Consider the following 23794-nt stretch of genomic DNA (forward strand, 5'->3'; position numbering starts at 1 on the left):
GATTGCAGGGTATTTCTTGGGAGGACTTCATCTCCCGTGACTTCTTCAACACTCCACAGGTGGTTTCAGAGGCAGAGCATGAGGAAGGGGGCCCATCTCATCAGTATGAGCGACATGAGACTGCCACCATGCCAGTATACATCACCTATCAGAAAGGCAGTAGACCTTTATTTGGAGCAGCAAAGCGAGTGTTATCTCCACCTGGGGTGGAAGGGACCTCACTTCTGACATCAGCATCACAAGAGCTAGTACAGGAGGAAGGGCCATCAGGTGAGCGAGAGACTGAGTTTGTTCTCCTCCAGGATGATGAGACAGATGTAGAACCAACCAATGCTGAGTTGGGAGAGATCATTCAGGAGCAACAATCAGTGATTGAGAACTTATCCCTGGACTTGGAGAGGGCCAAGTGGAACATGAAGTATCTGGAGCAAAGGAACAAGCAACTTGAGGATCGGCTAGTTGAGATAGAGTTGCAAATGATCAAGGAAAACCAACAACACATCATGGCAGCACAAGGCAGACCTATGGAGCAAAGAGATGAGGACCGGGAGTATGTGTTGGAGAAAGTGAACGTTCACTTGGAGCAGTGGTTGGATAAGACTAACAGGGTGAAAGACATGCTGAGGTGCATGACTCACCACTAAATGGCCCGAAACATAAGCTCCAAGCCAAGAATCAGGAGCCTGAAGGCAAAATTGAGCAAAGCAACAAAAGAGGCAAAGGAGCAAGATCAGCTTCGAATCTTAGCTGAGGCTTCCTTGGCACAGTATAGCATTTCATAGTGAACATCCAGCCCAAATTTCAAAAAAATTGGGGAAATTTTGGTCACTTGGAAAAAATTTTGGACAAAAAACAGGAAATTCCTCCTTGTATGCCGCGTCACTGGCGCGGCGCTAAAATTCTAGGGTTCCAATCGAGAAATGGCTTGCATATTTGAATTCAGCATCGAAAATTATGACTACTGGTGTCCGGGCAAAAGATTTGGGCAAGTTTTGGGTCTCCTAAAGGTCAAAAAACACCCAAAAATGGCCTCTCTGCCACTTTTTTGACACACAAAAAGCAGTCTTGGGAGAATGAAGATTTGGAGGGGCAAATGAGCACCAAATTTGAAAATTCTAGTGGGGTTAGAAAGTAGACAGGATAGGCTTTCCAAAAAGCCCACTTGGGCACATTTTGGACACCTAAAAGTGCCCCAAAACAGGTCCCGAAGTGGCGTGATGCACAAAGAAAATGGTGCGGCGCACAGAGGAAAAATTGCCAATTTTCTTCCGTTTCCCGAAATTTCGGTTCGCGACTTCTCCAAGTGGGCCTGGTTATCTACACTTCAATTTTTTGGCACCAAAGGTGGCATTTAAAGAGTTTTTTCTCCAGATTGGCTTCTATCCAAGTGGCGAAGGAAGGCAAACAGTCACCCCAATGCCAAATGTCATGTTTGCAACACTGCACCTATAGCTGATGGTTGGCTCTCCATATCCATTTCGTAATGATTTGAGTAACTTCCCAACCCCTGGGCATTCTATCTCTTCGTCACACATTCTATATATTGTATGCAAGTTATTTGAAAAGGTTTGGTTGGCTTGTAACTTTTGGGAGACTGTGGGAAAGAAACTATGTTTCTTCACTGTGTATTTTTGACAGAGAATTAATGAAAGGCAACGGCTCTGTTTCATGAGATTCTTGTGGTTGTGAGTGTAGCAAATGTATTTCTTATGTGTTCATATGTATTCATTTATGTTTCATAATTCATTTCATGCTCATTTCCAGTGAAATTTTCTGAGTGAGATTAGGTAGAATCCAATTTTTATTGCTCTGCCTGTGGGAAAATTTCATGTTTCAGTGTTATTTCTTCTGTTGAAAAGGATTCATGTCACTATGCCCTTTTCACTTTCTTCAGCAATCTATTCATGTCGTGATACCTCCAACGAAATTGTTACATTATCCGCCTACCTTGCCTCACGGAATAATCTATGCCTTCATATTCAATTCTCTGTTCTTTGCTGAGCGCCAGCCCCATAACATCCCAGAAGCTCGGTCATTTCATAAAATTGTTTCCAGAATCCCTATTTACTTACTACCCTAAGGTAAACATTGCATTGTAAGTCATCTTAGACCATTTTCGATTATCTATCCCCTGAGCGTGACTCGGAGAGAGCCCTCTCCTGCTCTGGTAGGGCTAGCTACCAAACTGAGCGTGGTTTGTGGTTACCCTAATTTTTGCCTTCCTTCAGCCTGAGGTAGATTTAGGTGCTAACAGGGGGTACAGTTTAATTGGGTGCAGTTCCTCTGCGAGGAGTTTCTAATGAACTGCAAAGAGGCCCAGGAGTAGGGTAAGACCTTCCACTATGCATGGTTGCTCTTATCCATCTTGTTGGTTGCAGGGAATTGCCGGAGGACAGTCAGTTTCCTCCTCTTGACCAGCACTTGCCAGAGGTAGTGAAATACACATCGCTATGGGCAACAAGGGATGCCATGCGGATTCGCGAGACCAAGATCTTCTGGATACTCATGGAGGCGAGCGTACGGATGTGGATCAACAAATGATCACTCCTATCCCCCACATTATACGACAGTCTGCGGAGCTTTGTAGACTTTAAGAAAGATATGCACAATGTGTATATTAGGGCGCAGAAGGATCCGGAGTAGAAATGGACCAAACTCCCTTTCATCGCGATTGATGACATTGTTTTTGTGGTGCTTGACTCATGGCCACCCGAATGGCACGCCTCTGATTTGGAAACATGTGATGAGACAACGATTCAAAGATAGAAGGAGGCTGCCAAGCTGCTGGCACAATAGAAGCGGAATGAATAGTTTGCCGAGGAGGTAAGGGCTTCCCGTGAGGTAGCAAAGGCCGCCATAGAGCAGACCAAGGCTGTCGAAAATGTAGCAGCAATTGGGGCCACCATGATGCAGGAAGAAAGAGGCCTAGACCTGACCAATAGACAGGGGACCAACGACAGGGTGGAAGGCATGGACCTAACCACAACATCAACACAATAGAAACGGCCGCATAGTATGGAACGAACAGGGCCACGGAAGAAGACCAAGGCATCCAAATTGGATGGGCAGCCTATTACACTAACAGAGGGTGATCTATATGACATCGGAGACACAGTTCATGAGGTCACCAAGGAAGCAATCCAGGAAGCAATGATGGAGCAGCAGAATGTGTTGGGGGCCCTTAGGGCACAACTGCAGGGACTTCAGGTGCGGCCCCGATAAGAAGGAATAGTAGTCACCTATGGTGTCGCGGGTGCATCGGCAACAGAGCAATTATTGCGGGCCAAAATGGCTAACATCATCGTGCTGCTAGAAGGAGCACTGGCAGTGGACAACGTAGAGGACAGAGCCACAGTGGTCCAGATAAAGGGACTTGGCCTAAACTTGGCTACCCTTCCATGGGATATACTATACCAGATGCAGGATGGAGCGACATCAGAGCTTTCTCGCTAGGGAAGGACATGCAGTGCAAATACTAAGTGAACAACGAATCAACATCGAGCATCTTAGCTTACAACGTGATCAAGCAATGGCACAGAACCAGTAGCTAGATCAGATTATAGAGGAAGCATGTTGCCGCACCCCAGAGCTGGAAATTGCGACTGACCTACCAATAGGGGTGTGGATCCACAAATTGGCTAGTGGAATCTGCGAGGCAAAGGAGGAAGCGATGAGGTTCCATATGGACCTCAACCTGCATATTTCTGAACTACGATTAAAGGCACAGTCATCCATGCCTTCAGAAGTTCGAGAACAGCACACTGACGCTATCCAAAAAGGGCTGGAGGAAATAGGACAAGCAGTGCAGACCTGTACGGGTATGTTGGAAGAATCCTTCGCGATCCTCACTTCCTTACAGGAGGACCCCACCATACAGAGCCTAGAAACAGAGGCATGAGAGCTTCAAGTACAGTATGACAGTGTGCATGTAACGGCACAGATAGTTGTCCTGACCTAGCGGCTGGAAAAGCTATAGCAGGCGAAGGCATTGAAGGAACAGGTGGATTTTGCGCAACAGAAAGAGGCAGTACTTAAAGCGCACTTCCAGCCTTGGATTGATGAGGCTTTCCACATCACTACCAATATCGAATGAAAGCTCGCACAAATGAAGGTGATGCATGCGTTAAGACAGGGATTTGCCCCTAAAAGCGAGCATTCGGCAGAAAGAGTAGAGCAGATCCAGCAGACGGCAGAACAGTGCGTTGCAGAACTTCGCGTAGCACAGGCACAATTGGAGGGGCTTCGTGCAAAGATTTCCGCACCAATAGAGTGACTCAGGACGAGTCATGATGATTATGTTGGGGGCTTGTTGGGCAGCTGATCCCCCCATAGCATGTTTTTGGGGCTTAAAGCCCGAGTGTTGGTCAATATAATGTAAAGACTCTGAAAAATGTGGGCACGAAGCGCGAGAGTCTAGGATGATTCATAGGGTTGTCCACCCTAAAATAATGTAATTTAATGTAAAGTTGTGTCGGCCTACCCATGGTCAGCGGACCATGGGATTGTATAAATAGAGCGAGGCTCTAAGTGTAAAGATAGTTCAAAGTTTTGAAAAAGTAATAGATAGATACGAAGGCATGGTTAGAGGATAGAAGTGGATCCGAAGGTAGTGGGTCATAGTAATAGGTAAAGGCTCTACAGCTAAGTGCACAGAGGCCTAGTAGAGTCCGCAGTTGAGTGCACAGACCCCTGCAGCTAAGTGCGCAAGGCGGAGTCGGGTATGTATTGAACTGAACTTAAAAAGGATCATTAATAAATCTAAGTTGATTCAACATATTGTGCATCTGTTTCATAGATATATACTTTGATGTTCAACATTAATGGTATATGTTTATCCATATGCATGCACTTGTATGTATGTTTATGTATGAAAACTTTCTAAGTAATTAATGAACAAAACCTAACTAAGGAAGACTGGGGTAATTAATACTGGTCGCACTGCGGCTGGATCTACGCGAAGGCAGTCTAACAGGATGCAGGGAGTTGGTTGGTGCGCGTAATCTAGTAAGCACGAAGGTTGAATCGCGTACTTATCGCCCATATCAGACATCCCTAGGGTGCGGAGACCTAGTTCCAGCACCCTCCCATACTACTTCGGGTGAGACCTCAGTCCGTGCTTTGTGGACTGTTGCTGAAAGGGCCAGTAGTATTGGGATTTGCTTGGCTAAACTCACTGCTAAACCTAGGTCAGGCCCCACGTAGCCAACATTTTCATGTTTTAAGAGTCAAGAAAAGGATGAAAAGGTGACTCTAGTCGCTTTCATTGGTTTAGCGAGATTGAAAGGACAAGTGCTTGATGATCTTTTTAAATTTAAGGAGTCAAAAAAGATTGAAATGACTACTTAGGTAACTCTAGGAAAAAAATATTATGAAGTAACCGTGAACTGCAATATACACCTTAGCAAATAAATTTACCAAGGACTTGACGTACGTGCAAGAAATCTCCCCGAATGTTGTTTTTAGTGTATCACATTTATAGTGTGGCAAACTCGACTTCCTATAGATAAAGTTTCGCAACCTATGAGGGTTTCCCTTTATATACTCGATGGTACGGGTAGCACAAGTCTGTGATAGAACTGTCCAATGCAAGAGTATTGCAAACGATAGCTTCTTAGTTTTATAGACATCGAAACACGTCTCTAGCCAAGATCACTAAGTATGAGCGTTAATGTTTCAAATGGTCCTTAGATTAATTGATATATTTTAAAGTTGATCTTGAAATTATGTTTCAGTTTTGAGCTCAAAACGATGTCACCTGAACACCTAAGATGCAACTACATGAGAAAAGGAAAACTTTCCACTTCAATGAAAGCTATACTAACAAAGGGAAGAAATTTCAATCAATAATACATCAAACAAAATGCATCATGCAAAATGCCTTCCACTAACTTTCACTTTTGTCTTCCAAATGCAATGCCAAAAGTAAAAAATATTTTCACTTTTCACTATCCTAAATGCAACTTTTTCGAAAGCAAAATGGTTTTAATTTCCAAAGATGCACTTATATGAATTATGATTTTCTTTCCATTTTGAATAATTTGATGCACCTAATACAGTTTTTAGCTTTCAAACACCAAAAAATGTGATCTATTTTCAATGATAAATCTCAAAAATTAACTTCTCAATGCAACTAATCTAATGCATTTTCACGAAAAATAATTTTCGTAATACAAGATAAAACAAATGCAAAATGACATTTTCAATGATTTCCACAGAAAATAACACTCAATCAATCATCAAAACAAACATCTCAATGACACCAAAAGGCAGCAAGTGATGACCAATTGACTAGAAACCCTAAAACTCAATTATATTTCACTTCAAGACAATGAGACAAATTTTGTAAATTAATCAAGATGATGAATCAAAAACATTGACAAATCCAAGCATACAAGATGGGAAAAGACCTTAGGGGCCAAGACACATTGGATGCTAAGAAAGAAACCTTAAAAATTCTCACGTTCAAGGATCATCGCTACTTTATATACCCAAGCCTATGATGATTGGGTTATCATCGCTACTTTTCATAGCCAAAGCCATGATGGTCAGGGTCATCATCGCTACTTTATACAGCAAAAGTAGTGATTATTTCAGTGTGAAGAAAAAAATGAAGAAATTTTTTTCCATTGCGACTGTGAGAGCTAAAACCGCGATGGGTAAGGAATATGGAAAAAACCAAAAAAAGATTCCAAGAAACAATCCAGATTTAGCACTCTAAGGTAGTAATCAGTGATGGTATAAACCCAGACTGATGCAGACAAGCCAAAAAATCGACGATTAGTCAAACTCATCACAAATTCAAGGTGAAGGATTGAATGGAGGGGGTTATAGTCTCCCCAGTGGATTCACTATTTTTTTGTCTAGGTAAATCCTCTCTGCAGACAAATATGATCCCTCTAACCTAATGAGTGGATATCATAACCTAAGTGACAATCTATCAGACACTTTCCTAAGTTGCAATTGAAAAGAGAGACAAAGAAGATGGCCTACCTCGTTCTGGTTCTACCTCGATCTCCTTTGTTGAAGACCTTGAACCACTTCCATCATGGGTTTGTTCCTACTACTCACAGCATTTATGCACCTGCACAAGAGATAAAGACATAACAAGGCATGCAAATACAATATCATATTCAAAACTAACCTACTTAACTGATCAAGGAATGTTAAGCTAAATGATACATGAGCATACACATTTATGGAAAATGAAACAACAGTTGTATATTAATGAAAATAAGGAAAATCATACGACCAAGCCTTGATGTTGATAGGCTCTCCTTGAATGAATATCCAAGTCCAAGCTAAGCTCTCCAAGCACTCCTTCTCTAAGCCAAATGAGTATCATATAGGAAGACTTGTAGCATAGGGGTGCAAATTGACATATACCAACCATTTGGGAATGCGAGAGGATGAATATATACGCTAGGAAAGGGAGTTATGATCTCTCCAAAGATAGGAGTACACCCTTATCTCAAGGAGTTATCTCACAAGGATAAGACCAAGAGACCAAGTTGGGAGAACTCGACCTCATCTACGCCGAACAACCTCCAACTCGTCGCTCTGAAAGCTTCTAGATCACGAAGCTTCTCATCATCTTTGGGAAAATTTCCTTTTTGGGATCATCGCGGGTATGCAAGTAAACAAAGTGATGCCATCATGATCCTGGTATAATACAACAGGCGAAAATCACATTTTTTAGTCTCGTAAGAGCGATGATTCTCAAATTAGCGTTTAATATCTATTTCCTTCAGGGGAAGCTCAAGTAATTTTCCAATCAATGTCTTACGAAGGATCTGAGATACATATATGAATGAGTACACAGCATGATGGTCATGTTTCGGGCACTTCAGGGTATGTCACGGGGAAGTGCAGGAGGTGTGACAAAATATTCTGTAATAGGTAGTTGATAATCCCTTTCTTATTGAGAGGGAGTGTTGAGAAATGGCAACAAGAAATTCCAATTTAATTTGTCTTTGAATTAAACTATCAATTAAATTCGAATTCTATTCTCATAACAACTTAAAATAGTTAAATTAATTTTATTGAACTTACTTAGCTTAGGAAATTCGAGTTGGAATTCTTTTGGAAATCATGTATAAGTTCTCCCTACTTTGTAGGAGTCTAGTGTGAGTTAATTGTGGGTTGTAAAATAGAAGACTCAGTTTCATGAGTCAGTTCAATTAAATTAGTTCTCAAACTGATTGAGAGAACTAATAGTGAGTTAACAGTCAGTGGTGACACTAATGAACTCCTCCAGTGCTACTATAGTTAACTGAATATTTACTCATCAGAAACTCATTCATGTTGATTCTAAGAAAGACCTAATTGAGACTAGAGTGTACGGATAGTGTACTATTTGTTTTAGATTTTTCTGAGATGCAATAATAGTGCATGCATTCAGGAACTGATCCTTGAGGGATTGCGTTATTTTTAGAGGCTTTATCTCCCTTTAAATACAATCTATCCTTCATAGGAATTACACATTGGAATAGAGACTTAGAGCTTGTGAAGAGGATAAGCTTTGGCCTTGAGCTTGCTTATAAGTTGGAGATTGAATTTTCGAAGTGTTGGGATTGTTCTAGAGAGAACAAGCATTATAATTTCATCTGTATTTTCTAGATTAATACAAAGCAAGTAGTGGGATTTTGAGCTGTGGCTTTCCCCCGATATTTATTGTGTTATGTGCCTTTGATTCTCATCCTCTATTGATTATTATTTCCTCGATGTTTATGGGCTTACGTTGTAAAGAGTAGAAGTAGATTCTTGTCTCTTGCTTTAGAAAATTGAATTATCTTATGGATCTATAGGATAATTCTACCATTTGTAAGGGGAGGGGGATGAGGGGTAGAGGGGGTAGGAGGGGTAGGTGGATGAGGAGAGCCAAAAATACCTTGATTATTACTTGATTTTGGATTTTGCGATATTTTAGGTTGGAAGGGTGAATACTGCGAGGTTACTTCAGGGTTCTAAGGATGGTTTTCTTCACTTTCAGACTCACTTAACAGAAGGCTATAGTCATCTTCTATGAAAATATTTGGATCTTGGCCACAAGATCTCTTTCTAGTGTCTATTCTATATATTTTTCCACTTTATGTTGTTATAGATTATTCTTTGGATATTCTCCCAAACATAAGTAACTAATAATCTAACTGCATTCGTAAAATCCCCTTTTCACACAAAATCATCTTATAGAAAATCCTGTAGATTCACAAGCTCATGTAATCTACTAAAACAAGGTACAAGAATCTACTTTTACTCTTTATAGTGGAAGTACATAAATATTGAGCAAACAATAATCAACAAGAGGAAGAACATCAAGGGCACATAACACAATAAATGTCCGGGGAAAGCCACAGATCAAAACCCCACTATATGTATTGCATTAATCAGAAATCCAAGATGATAATACAATTATGTTTCTCATAAGAACAATCTTAGCACTCAGTATAATCAATATCCAGCTCACAAGCGAGCTCAAGCCAAATCCAGGCGTCTTCTCTACTCTCCAATCCTCTTATTTCCTTGTGCCCTTGGTCAAAGAATTTGGATAAATACAATATGCTCTGCTCAACCTTGAGCTTAATCTACACAATTATTTCCTATCCTCCACCTGATGACATCCTTTGACCAATACTTAGCCAAATTTCCAAGCCCCCAAGCTTACAATTCTTTGCACAATTCCTAAGAGAATTAGCCCCTATTTAAAGGGAAATTCCTCATCCATAACTGTGCAATCCCTTCTAGGTTCAGTTCCTGATTACATGCACCATCTATACAACTTAGAAAATTATACAACAAATAATACACTGTCCCTACACTCTAGTCTCAACTAGGTCTTTCTCATAATCGACATGCATGAGTTTCTAATGAGGGAATATTCAATTAACTGGAGTAGCACTAGTTGAGTGCACTATACATCAACTAACTGTTAACTCACTATTAACTCCTCAAATAGTTTGGAACTAATTTAACTAGACTTAACTCAGTAAACTGAGTTAACTAATTACCACTCATACTTAACTCATCCTGGACCCCTATAATATAGGGATAACATATACATGACTTCAGAAAGACTTCCAACTTGGAATTCCTAAGTTAACTAAGTCAACTCACTCTAGTTAACTATTAATTCTCAGTTTAATTCAAGGACAAATTAAACTGGAATTTATGGATTCTATTTTTATCATTTCTTGCTGCTATTTTCAACACATCTTAATCCAAATATTTAGAGATTGTAAGAACTTACCTCATGGTCCCACAAAAAAAATTCAGTTTTCTTTGTTGTAGAACACAATCAAGTGTAATGTGAACTCAGTAATGAATCCTCCTAATATGTTATCAATCCAGAAATCAACAACTCTTGAGATCCTGTTGGGTGTGGAGCTTGATTATCTTCTGTATTCAAAGGTATTGCCACATTGGACCCCAGTTCAAAATGGGGTGGCAACATCGCCCATAAAATATTCACTGCAGGGGGGCTCCATGGGGGGGAGCCCCCCCCCCTGGCGGGGGTTTCGAGGGCAGCGCCCTCGAAGCTAAAAACAGATGTAAAATTGCCTTGTAAAAGTATAGTAATTTCTAGTCAATCTGGGTCGTTCATTAGGCAGATGATCTAACGGTAGAACTTATGTTTAGTTTAGGGTTTTTTGCCCTAGAAGGCAACCCCTCTCTTTTTATGAGGGCATTGTATTGAGTCTGTGTAATATATGTGTCTATTCTCTGAGCGAGAAGCAGTGATGTGAGACTGTGAGAGAAAACAGAGGATATTACAGTGGATTTGCTGTAGGTTGTGTCTCTTCATTTTGCTAGATAATAGAAAGGAAGGACTGGCTGTTCGGGGTGGACGTAGCCCAAACTAGGTGAACCACGTATATCTGTGTCTCTCTTGTTTTATGTGTTTTCTATGTTTATATCTCTATAATATTTTATGTGTTCCATTGCTCCGTAATATATAATTCTATAACAGATCCTATTGTCGGTATTCTCGAGTCATTGTATTAATTTAGGATTCCACTCCTTAGGTTCGTCTCCTTTAAAGCATTCTTTTATCTCAATCAACCTTGATATCCACTTGTATAGCTCCACATGGAATGAGTCAAAGAAGATTTTGTATTAATCTTCAAAAATATACTTTTGCAACAAAATCCTAGTTGATAAATGAGGTCTTCTATTCCCTTGTTCTGCAAATTCTCATTCCTTTTGTTCTACCCAACATTTAATTTCTTCCTTCGACGAATGCCACATAAACATCCCTCAAACAGATATCAATCCTAGAAACAGAACCATTTGTTGGCTTAGATTGGACTGACCCAAGTTCAAATTTTATTGCATACCAACAAAACCCTCAACCACTGACCCTCTCAAAAACAACCTAGTCTCACCTGAAGTGATTATGGGAGGTTACGGAACTAGGTTTCTGCAGCTTGGGGGATGTTGCGATGTGAAAATTTTGTATTTTCTTTATGTTTTAACACTTATAAATTTCTTCGCATATATCAACTAATTTGTACTTATACTTTACTTCACAAAATTACAATTATATCATAGACATTCATGAACTTTACAGTACTGAAATAAAGTGCAGATATTAAGCAAATAAACACATGTAGACATATATTTTACCGTGGTTAATCCTAATGTGGGATGATGTCCACAAGAACTGTTGCTTTAAATTTTTACAACAAACATTTCTTCCTTGTGCACACAGCTGCAGGGTGTTTTTGCACTAACCTGCAGACAATCTTCACACTCAACTGCAGACCTAGGTCTCCGCACACAGAGTTACGGATCCCTTCCCTTCCTCTAAAGTATATATCAACATAATACAACCATAAACATAGATTTCAATCATTTTGATGCCTTCCTCCTTTATTATTCATCATTATATATATTATTACATGAGGGATTACATCACTACATTACCATGGACACGATACCATGGTTTCCAAAATACAAGGGACTATGGTACAAAACCATCAACTTATACTATATTATATGATTTTACAAAAAGGAACGAGATTCACCGTGAAGCCCCTATGCTGCACGGTGATTTTTCTGCGCATTCTTTGTTGTGCTCTGTTGCTCTGCTATGTGGTCCACTTCGTACTCTGCGACATATTTTCTCCTGCGTGCTCCATAAAAATTGAGTTTCTTACCCAAAATCTGCCAAAAATGGCCAAGTTGGGTGCACCCAAGAAGAGGGATGCTATGAGTTCAGAATGCACTACAGGTATCATAGCTCAAATGTAGCATGTTCTATGTCTCAACTATTGAGACTAAGGAGTTTGAGATTGTCTTCCAGTATGGAAAATTGATCATCAAGACCAGGGGCTCTAACTCTAGTATAGGAGGAATACTTGGAATCAAAGGTAGTGGCTTATATAGGCTAAATGGAAAGCCCATCAACCAAGGAAACAAGAGGGTTCTTGAGATTCAAAGGGAGTAAATTTTTAGAGAGATTTTGTAGACTCAAAGAGAGATTCCACAACCTAGGAAGAGTGCATTGTTAGAGGGAAGAAAGGAGTATTATATAGCTAACAAGAAGGAGCCGTGGAATGGTTTAAAGTCCTATCAAGAAAATAAGAGGTAGGAATATTCAAGTAGCTAGGACCCTTCCAAGAAGGGTGTTGTTCATGCTTCTAGTTATGTTGTTGTGGTAAAGGAAAATGAGGATGCATGGTGGAAATCATCCCTAGAGGACGATTATGTTCCTTTTTGAGTTGATGATGTACTTCCATGGAGTAGAAGTACCTCCCTCGCTAAGAGGGAGTGTTATTTTTTGTATATTGGGAGATACTCTGACATATCATGGGTCTTTTATTTGTGAGGAGGTGACTAAATTACCCAAGCTATGGGTTCTAACCCTAAGTGAGGAGGGAAAATAACTAAACTTAATATTATAAGGGTAAGTGGGCTAAAACTCTAAAAGGATCTAGAGTTTTCATAAGAAAAACTAGAAGTGAATTAAAAATAGAGACCAATGGATAGGCCTAAATGCACATTGTGTAAGTGATCATTCATGAGCCATATTCATGAGTGAGTGAGCATTTTTCTAAGGAAATGGTGCAAGATAAGTGCAAGGAGGTTTAGGCCATGTTGGTAGACCAAGGAAGGTCGATGTGGTTGGGTGAAAAGGAGTGAGTCTAGTGCTAGTATGTGGTGACAGGGAGGCCCATATCTAGATGTAGGAGAGGTTGCTCTAGGGACAAATCTGAGATGATAGGTAACTCGTAGATACTCCAGGTAACTCGTTATGTGTTTTTTAGTAGTTGAGGCCTAATCGTAACTAGGAGAGGTCATTTATGCCTATTTCAGTACACAACAGTTGTATGAGGGTGGTTGTGCGTGGATCGAAGAGAGCCACATAGGTTCTGTGGTATCAAAGCTAGATTTGGGGGTCTAAATATGTGGAGAGGAGGCTCCAGCAAGGGGACATGTTTCCTTTTAGATTCAATCAAGAAATAAAGAGAAGGTTTGAGTACTAGTTGAGGCAGGTCAAGGGTGTATAGGCCTCAAATCTAAGTATTGGAGGGTCACAGATGGACATATCTGTAAGTAGAGTGATAGATAAGATAATTGATAGTTTAGATAGACCTTGTAAGTGCCATAATAATCCAAATTTGTGGGTAGGAGAAGGTTTGTAGAAGGACCAAAGTCTTCTAGTGATATTGGAGGTTGGCCGAGAGTCTAGGGTGGTCTAGTAAAGGCCACAGAGGAGTGATAAAGGTAGGTCGAGGCTAGATTGAAGGTGAGGAGATGCATATCTATTAACAAAAGGTTTGTTTAGAAAGAGGGTTTAATATTGGTTAATATACAATGAAATTTGTTTGGTAAAGGATTTTTTAACAACAAGTTGATTTCAGAAGGATTGGTTGCAAAGGGCTACAAACAATCCAAGGATCATGAGCTGAAGGACAAGCTTAGGTATGCACTTATCTTATTGGGAAGATTAAATATCTAAAGGATCAAATCTCAATCCCTATACTTTCAGTCAAATAACATATTGTATATTGTTTTTATATTAGGGATTTGAAGGGCCATAATCCCTAGTATGAGAGCCCTAGTGTTTTCTTGTTAATGGATCAATAAGAGGACTAATTTGGGCCAATTTTATTGTGTACTACTATTGATTTATCTATTGTTTGATTTCATTGTGCTAAGTTTCTAGTTAAGGGTTCCTAGTGTGTTTATGTGCTAGATCATTCATAGACCAAATCTAGGGCCTATGAAAAATTAACATTTTACTTATGATGTGTCATTCGAGATTTTGTTTAGAATCATGGTTATACTATTTTAGTTGCTCTGAATTATATTTAAGTAGCACATGAACCAACCAGGAATTCCCCCCTTTGAGGACGTAGGTTTCCATTATTTCTTTTACATTGTTAATTTGTTTATATCTCAAAATAGAATAGATTATGGTTTGGTATTTCATTTTTATAATTGCTTTTATTATTTTGAAATGACTACATCTCAATTTTCAATTATATTTATTTTCAATTAGAATAGTTTCTTCTCAATTAGTTATAAATTTATTTATTTAATTGCACAGGAATAAAAAACCTTTTGTTACTTGCTTGTGTAGAGCCCTAGCTACCCTGTGGCATTTGTTTCAATTTTATGATCAATCTCTTAAATTTCATTAGCTCAACCAGGGTTACAACAGTGCTTGGAGCTTTCTAGAATGAATTTTTCACTGTCAAATTGAAACAAACTTCCCACTCCATTCATGTAATTGATAGCCCTAAAGCTCAACGCAACTTTCAGATTAAGTCACATCTCAATTAAGCTATCATATAACAGATTTCAAGCATTCTACTGCTCGCTTGATACATATCAATTAATTGATATCCAAAACTAAATGTCAATGCACCACATATCATACGATATTACCAAATATTGATCCAATGTAGTATAAATCATTCATACCACATGCATTGGGATCAGAACTGAATCAAAAACATATACACAAGGTTGATGCAAATATACAAACATGTTGTGTGTACCACCTTACTACTTATTGTTACAAGAACCAAGGGTTAAATATTTATGTATATTTAGCTCATTGCTCTATATCATAAGCTTGAGATTTTATTATAAGATTGGGATATGATTATAACATAAAATATAATGTTGGGTGGGTTAAGACCCAACTTTTTTACTTTGTGCTCTGTTTTATATTAGCTGAACATTCATGTGTTTCCTTTTCTTCTAATGGAAATTTGAATTCATCTATAGTTTGATGCTCTTATTGTCACCTTTTGATGCTACATTCACCCACTCACTACAACAAAACTTGGTTAATTATCAACAGAGTTTCCTATCATGCCCTTACTCAAAATATCATCATCATCCCTTATTCACTTGAATCAATAACTATAGTGAGCATATTCGAAGTGGATCTTTCTTCTTTCACCTATCTTCAAACAAAAACTTAAATCTATCTTTCTTTTTTTTTGTCCTCATAACTAGCCTAAGATCAAGAAATATTTCAATCACTTAATTGACTGAGTGAAACCCTAGTGAGAGGGCCCTCTCCATGGCTAGTAGGGTTGGATACTAGCCTAAAAATGGTATGTGGTTACCTTTGGAATTTCTCTCTCATTCTAGGTAAATTTACGAAGTGTTAACATATTGGCGCAGTTGTTGGGGAGCGAGAGGCCACATTTTCCCCCTAGTGTGAATGATAATGATCAAATCTAATAGCTAATGATGAATAATAGTTGGACATAAGGTTTTACATCTTTCATTTGTTGACTCCAATTTCAAAGGATCCAAAAGATCAAAATTTCATGGTGACTCCACTATTCAAAAGTCAATAGTTTCAAGAAGTCTTGGGTGACTTAAATGTTTTCAAGATGGGTTCAATTGTAATAAAAAATTCTAGGTATGCTCCTATGGATAGGTCTCATATTCCTAGATTTCCAAATCCTAAGCCTCGTGTTGATTGGTTAACCTATCTCCCAATATTCAAAGATAAAATGCTACTCTTCATTTAATTATGTTTCACATGGATGTATGTAGACTTGTAGTTGATTTTCATGAGGATTGATTAATGAAGATGTTTATCGCAACCTTAGAGGAAAACACAAGATCATTGTATGAAGGATTGCTAACTTCTAGTCTATGTACGCATAAGAATTTCTATGCAGCATTTCATAAAAATTATAAGAAAAAATACCCTTTTATAGTGTTGATAGAAATATTTTCTGGAAAGTTTGATGATATTATTCAGCATATGGGAGTTGACATTTATGATCAAGATTTAATCCATGATGAAATTGAATAATCTTTTTTCGAGATATCTTTTCATCAAGATGGAAACTATAATAGAAACTAGTTTCCATAACATTCAAGAAAACTTACAGTAGATAACAATTTCTCTCTTAGCTGAAGATGAAATCAATCAAGAACTTTATGTAGATCTTCATTTCCTTTCTCCTAAGATAGGTGAATATTTGCAGTCAGTTTTCCATTTTTTGTCTGATCAAGATGCAAGCAGTGAGCTAGTTCATGTTGGCAACATTCCACATTTACAAGAGGATCAGGTGCCAGAAATTGTATCCTATCATGAAAATCAAAATGATAGTTTTCAAACATATTTATCTAATGAGACCACAACACAATTGTTTGATCAAGAAAATGACACTCCTGACACAAATAATATGGCTATCATATTTGAAGATGCTAAATAAAGTTTCGACATTTTTATAGACGAACTTGTTGATTCCATTTTCTTTGAAGTTGAACTTGAGCATGACATGATAGAACAAGGACTAGTTATCAATGAATATTATCCTTTGGATCATCAAGACAGGATAATGTTTCATTTTTTCAAGGATTCTTTTGTTGATTTTCTGCTTGCCATCAAAAGAGATGATTTTTCATGATTTTCAAAATTCAATGCTAAGTCTGTTGTAGTTATCAGTTAAGGAATTTTTTGTGTTTTTTATGGAACATGGATTCAATTTTTATTCTGAGTTTCCAAGGGATGGTCAACTTAAGAACAATCAAGGAGCCCAGGTATTGGATTAGCTCTTTGATTGGTTATATTCGAGGTTTCATATTGCTTAAGTCAAGCATTTTCTTCTCAACTGTTAAGGTAGATTGGTATGTACATAAATAATCTCGTTGGGCGAGAATTATTCAGTTTGGGATGCAATATTTTCAGTTTGATTTTAGAAGTTAGTGAGAAATATCATTTTCATCTTGTACAATGGTTTTGGTTGCATAATAGGTTTGTAGTTTGTAGGTTGCAGCAAACAAGAGAATTAAGGCAGATGATTTTTAGATTGGAGAGTTAGGGTTACATACCAATTTACTTTCTAGGTACTTCAAGTGTGGGTGATCATCATTGGGATTTGAAGCCCGAAGTGAAGGCCCTATGGTCCCGATGATCTGCCGCCATATGTAAGGCAAATTTCAAATCATTCAGTCAGTTGAGCTTTTGTCTTTTGTGTTAGAATCCATTGCCCAATGGTTAGGCTACTAGTCTATAGTTTTCTTGGCACCTCACAAGGAGGATGCCATCCCCATTGGAGCCAATGTTAGGATCCTATAGTCTAGGAATCAAAGTGTGTTTACCTATCTTACTATTTAGTTTTGGGGACTTGTTTGTCAATATTAGCCTATGACTCACCATGTTTCACACTCTAAAGGCTAGTATGAAAAGAGAGTCAAAAGAGCTAAGGTTTTGTAAATATATGTGTTGTAAAAGGGGTCTTTGAACCCAAAATTGAATTTGTGAGAATCTAAAGTTCTGAGAGGGGGTCATAATTTCAAAATTATACTCTTGGAGGGAAAAGGAGTCATTATTAGAGTTGAAGGAGTCATGTCATGGGTTTTTTAGTGGTTTATACTTCTCATACCTCCATGATTTCAAATTTCATCATCATGACATGAAAGGGCTTGTGGTGGCATAAAATTCAAAAAAAAAAATAAGCCATCCCTCATTTCTCCTTCATCCAAAGTGAAATTTGAGCTCTGAACTAGTCTGAGGTTTCAAATATTTTTGTAGACAGTTAAAGGAGTAGGTTTAAGCTCAAGGTATGTGGTCCCTATGCAAATATTGTGCTAAGTGGTCAAACTAGGCAACTATTGCGCATGGGATTTAAAGTCTCCACAGGGGTTTCTGTAAAATATAACACTTCTCTCAAGAGATTTAATGTGCTTCCAATGGAATATGGAAGTCTAGACATCTCCCTAGCTCGGCTAAGATATAAAATCTACGAGATTTTCTAATTTAATTGATCTCCACAGTTGTTTATAACATGTGTTGATGAAGACAATAATATTGTAACTATGGCAGATGACAATTATCTTATTAATGTCTTGAATCAAGTTTTAAATCCTTTGCGCTTGGAGATGTCTCTGATGAGTTAGAATAATAAGGCCACAAAAAATGGGCACAAAGCCAACCTTCAACCCCAAGGAATTTTTCAATACCCAAAGAGCAGGGGAAATATTTTGATATAAGAAGTATTCGTTCAAATGAAACCTTGAAATTATTACCTGATCCTTTATGTAAGGCAATTCTAAAATGTACCAAATAAATTGCATATCTTTCCTCCACCACAGTGGTGGAAGAATTGATAAAAGGTGTCATCAAGCTTGTCTCTAGACCTCTCATGGAAAGGCAGAAAATTGGTGGAGAAGGTAGTGGCACTCAACCAAATAGCATCGTTCCTTTCGTTAAAGTCTCAGCGGAGCAAGGTACTGGCAATGCTCAAATAACTTCAGGGGATCGCTTTGTTCCTTCACTGCCACTTCCATTTGGACATATTCATGGTTTTAGTTTAAAAGGGAATCATGGCTTTGGTGATAATATGCAGTGGACCTTTCACAAAGGTGTACAATGTGATGGTTGTGGTATGCATCCAATTATTGGCCCCTGCTACAAGTTTCTACTGAGAGATGACTATCACTTGTGCCAAATTTTCTTTTCAGATGTTAGCAATGAAGAAGAGTATATGAAACTTGATCACGCTTTATGCAAGACACCAACTTTATACCAGTCACCACACAAGGAACGCTCTTTTCATGGGAGACATCACTTTCATAAGTAGTATGTTTTTTATCCTTCTAAATGTCCTGCATTTAAACCCCCTCCTCGTTATAATCTTTGGAACTCTCCTACATATATATATTTCTCACAAGGTCCATCTACTAGGAAACCGCCTAATAAGGCACCTAGAAAGCTTCACTACCATTTCATTCAAGATGTCACCATATTTGATGGAAAAAAAAATTTCTCCAGTGACACGCTTTACTAAGATTGGCGTTTGTGCAACAATGGTACACTAAATAGGCCACATCAAACCCATCTTGTTTGAGTTGGTGGAGATGATTTGGGGGTTGGAGATGTACTCAATCTCAAGATTCAAGAGGAAGGGTGTGAGGCAGATGAGTAGCTTGATGCAATAGTTGATTTTATTGCCCATATACAACCTGGATGATATGTGTCATACTAGTGTGTGATGGAACCTTTAGGTCAAAAGTTTGGGGAATGAGAGTGGGTCCTTATTCAGGTAGTACCACCAAGAGAGGAATGTCTACTCAATCTAATAGACTCTCTTCTAACTTTGAATGAAGTTGAGAAAAATAATTTATCTCAAGAGAAAACCAAACAGAAGACAACTGATATTTCTTCTCAAGATACTTCTAAAAGGCCATGTTTGGGTGACAATAAGATGGATTTGGATCCCAATGAGCTTGGATGCTCATCCATGGTTGCGGACAAGGGTAAGAAACCATCTTCACTTGTTGAGGTGGGTAATTCTTTTACACAATCTCAGAGGGTTGATTTTCCAACATAAATGTAAGGAGATAACAGCATAAATGTTGAAGTAACGCCATCTGATTTAGGAGTTGGTTACCCATCACCTGCTAAATCAGTTCCACTTCTAGTTAATGATGTATCTTCAAGACATATCATTGTGTCTGTTAGTGCTCCATCTCTTGTATACTCTGAATCATTCTTTGCTGGGAAAGAGTAGAAGAGAAGACTTTTTTCCAAGAGCTTGAAGACATGGGTTTCAATCAGAGGATTTTGAATGCTGAACTACTCTGAAAACATAATTATGATTTACAGAAAAATCTTGATGATCTTTGTAGTGCAACTGAATTTATTCATAAAATGGAAAATAAAATTTCAGTGAGAAGTGATTGTTTATCATCTCAGAACCCCTTAACCACACTATTATATGCTAGAGGCACAATTGCAGCAACAAGCTATGATATATATGAACAGATATGCAAGTTTTCACTATCCAAATTGCTCTTTTTAGAGCAAGCTGAAGCATTAGTAATAAGATGGAAAATTAAATATCGTCTGGAAGAAACTAAAATAATTATTGAAGGTAATGAATTTGGAACCAAAATCTTTGAAATCAAATCATCAAAGTGGTCTATTCAAGTGGAAACTCTTCAAGATCCTATGCTAGAAGATGAAAATGGAACACTGAAAAATCAAGGAAGACATCAATGCTTTTTTAGATATTTATAAAAAGACAAATTCTTGGATGGTATATATGGCATAATTGTGTTTTTCAAAGAAGGTGAGAACAAATAATTAAATGCTTTTTCAGAAATCATATTTATCATTTTATTCTCTGAAATTTTGTTAGTATTTTTAATTTCACCTTTATCTAGTCTCTAGTAGCCTTGGCATCTTAGCCAAGGCTACCCAAAGCTGAGGTGGTATAAGGAGGACATGCTCATTTTGTCATTTTTTATTTTTTCGCTATATGCTTTGTTTTGTTCCATTTTGCTAAAGTGTGAACCTGTGGAACCAAGAACCTGCTATGTAAAGTTACATGATGTCATCTTTCGATGAAAGTCTGGAAGTTTCAAAGGTTTGAAGTATGCTGAGTAATGTAAGGTGAATGTATATGGTTGGTTGGTCACTCATAATCATTTTGGAAGCAAGAAAATTCAGTATTAGTTCAAAATTCAACCTCTGCTATGCATACATTGTGCAAACTAAGAACAGTAATTTTGGAGGCTTGCAAGCATGGAAAGAAGCACTCAGTGGTTTCTACACAAAAACACCATAATGTCAAGCAAATCCATCTACTTAGTTTTTTCTATAATGATTTGCAGCCATGTAGAGTTTGAAGACATATACCCTTTGTTACGTAACTATTGTGCAAACATATCAGCCAATTTTATTTTGGAAAATTTCAAAATTTGGAGCTTCTAGAAGTAATTTTGGTTATTGGATAAGTGTCGATCAATTTAAGGTCATGCAGTTTTATTTTCTAAATAAATATTCCAACTTGGTTGATGTTTCTAAATTGTATTAGTCTTGATATAGGAGTTCCTATTTTTCTGCCTAGCAATTAACTATGCATTGTATCTAGACCATTTGACTTTTATGGAGTGAATTCAACCACCTATAGGGTAATTCAAATTCCTCATTGTATATAATGATGAAAAGACACGGAAAATAGTTCTAGGTTGGTCAGTGTGAAGAAGCTAGTCTACAAATTTTGCATTTTTGTATCATTTCCTCAAGGGAATAGAAGATGAAAGAAGGTGTTTTGACAAGGATTCTTGTGTCATATGTCTATTGGTATGTGTATTCTCTTTTTTATTAATATTTCTTATCTTTCCATGGTGTTATATCGATTCTTCATGCTCATCTTAAGGTAATTATGCAGAATTCACTTTGTGCTATGTTTTATATTAACTGAACGTTCATGTGTTTCCATTTATTCTAATCGAAATTTGAATTCATCTATAATTTGATGCTCTTATTGTCACCTTTTGATGTTACATTCACACACTAATTACAAATAAACTTGGTTACTTATCAACAAAGCTGCCTACCCTGCCCCTGCTCAAAATATCATCATCATCCCTTGTTCACATGAATCATTAACTATACTGAGCATATTCGAAATGGATCTTCCTTCTTTCACCTACCTTCAAACAACACCTTAAACCTACCTTTTTTATCCTTATAACCATCCTAAGGTCAAGAAATATTTCATTCACTTGATTAACTGAGTGAAACCCTAGCGAGAGAGCCCTCTACAAGGCTAGTAGGGATGGATCCTAGCCTAAAAGTGGTATATAGTTACCTCTAGAAATTCTCTCCTCAACCTAGGGAAATTTATGGAGTGATAACAAACATTAGAGGAACTTTCAACCTAAAAGTGGCCTCCTAAGGAAAAATAGTAAAGTAATATGAAAATTATAAAATAAGAGTTATAAATTTTGGAGGGAAAAGAAGAAAAATACTTTTTTAATTGTATTTTTGGCTTATCTCCTTATAGGTTTACTCAAATTTCAAGTGTAGACACTCGTTGGATGTGGAATTAAATTCCATGTCCGACGGGTACCCATTATGCATACTTCTAAGAAGACCCACACTGATAAAAAATTAACATAAATTTAAAAAAAAAAGTGTGATCTACACTTGAAATTTGAGTAAACCTATAAGGAGATAAGCCAAAAATACAATTAAAAAAATAGTTTTTTTATTTTTATTTTCCCTCCAAAATGTTTACAGGTAACTCGTTTTAAATTTAAAGTATTATGATTGGCTTACAAATTAAGTACGTGAAAAATTCATGGGAACTTTTAGGTTGGAATTTCCTCTAATGTCTTTTCCGAGAATAATAAGGAAAATAATTGAAAGTTTGATCATGGTATGGTACTAATGTTGAATATTTGTCTTGATAGGTTGTGCACCATGATAATGTGGATAAAGTATGAATGTGACGTTGATGCTATGTATGTCATGCATGACAAGCAAGCCCTAGATGTATTATGTGATTATAGCCTTCTAAAGTTTTCCACAGCTTAGAATATTAGGGCTCAACTTTTTCTCCAAGAAAGGATTGTCCAAATATGGAATATAGACAATTAGTGGTTCAAATTGTAGGACTAAACAGTGACTATATATATTGAATATATATACCTCCTCACATTCCTATCAATGTGAGGAGTCTATCTAGTGGTGTCAATAGGTAGCTTGGTTGTAGAGACGCTTACATATCATTTTAATACACAATATTATGCTTCCAACACATGAAAATCAGGTGAGAGGATACCTATAAAACATATCACATTATTCTCTCTATTTACCTTACTATACTGCATTACCTGAGTGTTAAGATAAAGATGTCCACACTTGCATTCTAAAAGCAAAATTGATGTTGCAATATAGTGTTTGCATCTAACTATATTCAATTAGAGTGAAGGGATTCTCAAAAACATAAAAACATAGAAAAACAATTTTTTTTGGCTATAGGAACATTTTGGTATCCTTCATCCTAAAATCACAATTCCTGCCTACATGTACAAGGAAGTTCAAGCCCAAGATGAATCGTTGGACAAGCCTTATGGAAAGGTTGGGTTCTTCAACATAGATCAATGCATATGATATGTAGTACTTTGATTGGTTGGATGAGTAGGACATCATGATAGATGAATGTGTATGTGGAGACCTATTATTGATATGACCGTATGTTACTACTAACGTGTAGTGAGGTGTGAGGCAATTTAGGTGAGTATGTTTTTTTTATGGGTTTTGAAGATTTTCATTTTTTCATATTTTGAATCATATGATATGCATATATTTTCGATGGTATAATGTAACTAATTATTAAAACTATTATGACATGGATATTGCACCAAGCAGACCAAAGGGCTAGTCTTTGCTTGTCTGTAGAGGAGTGGTGAGGGAGCCTAAGCTAGAGGTAGATAAGGACAATTATTAAGAAGACCATAATGAGTTCTGATAGATGTAAAGAAACTTAGAGGTATTAGCTATGGGATTTTGATAGACACA

At 37.5% G+C, this 23794-nt stretch overlaps 1 pseudogene; it reads left to right on the forward strand.

Annotated features, from left to right (window-relative positions):
• Window positions 1-18099: 18099 nt before the first annotated feature.
• On the forward strand, window positions 18100-20500 carry LOC149183427 (protein JOKA2-like; annotated as a pseudogene).
• The last annotated feature ends 3294 nt before the right edge of the window (window positions 20501-23794 follow it).

This window comes from Pinus tabuliformis, chromosome 3_2 (genome assembly GCF_031772625.1).
Source record: "Pinus tabuliformis cultivar Carrire ecotype Pingquan chromosome 3_2, CPIR1, whole genome shotgun sequence".
In the NCBI taxonomy this organism is placed as follows: domain Eukaryota; kingdom Viridiplantae; phylum Streptophyta; class Pinopsida; order Pinales; family Pinaceae; genus Pinus; species Pinus tabuliformis.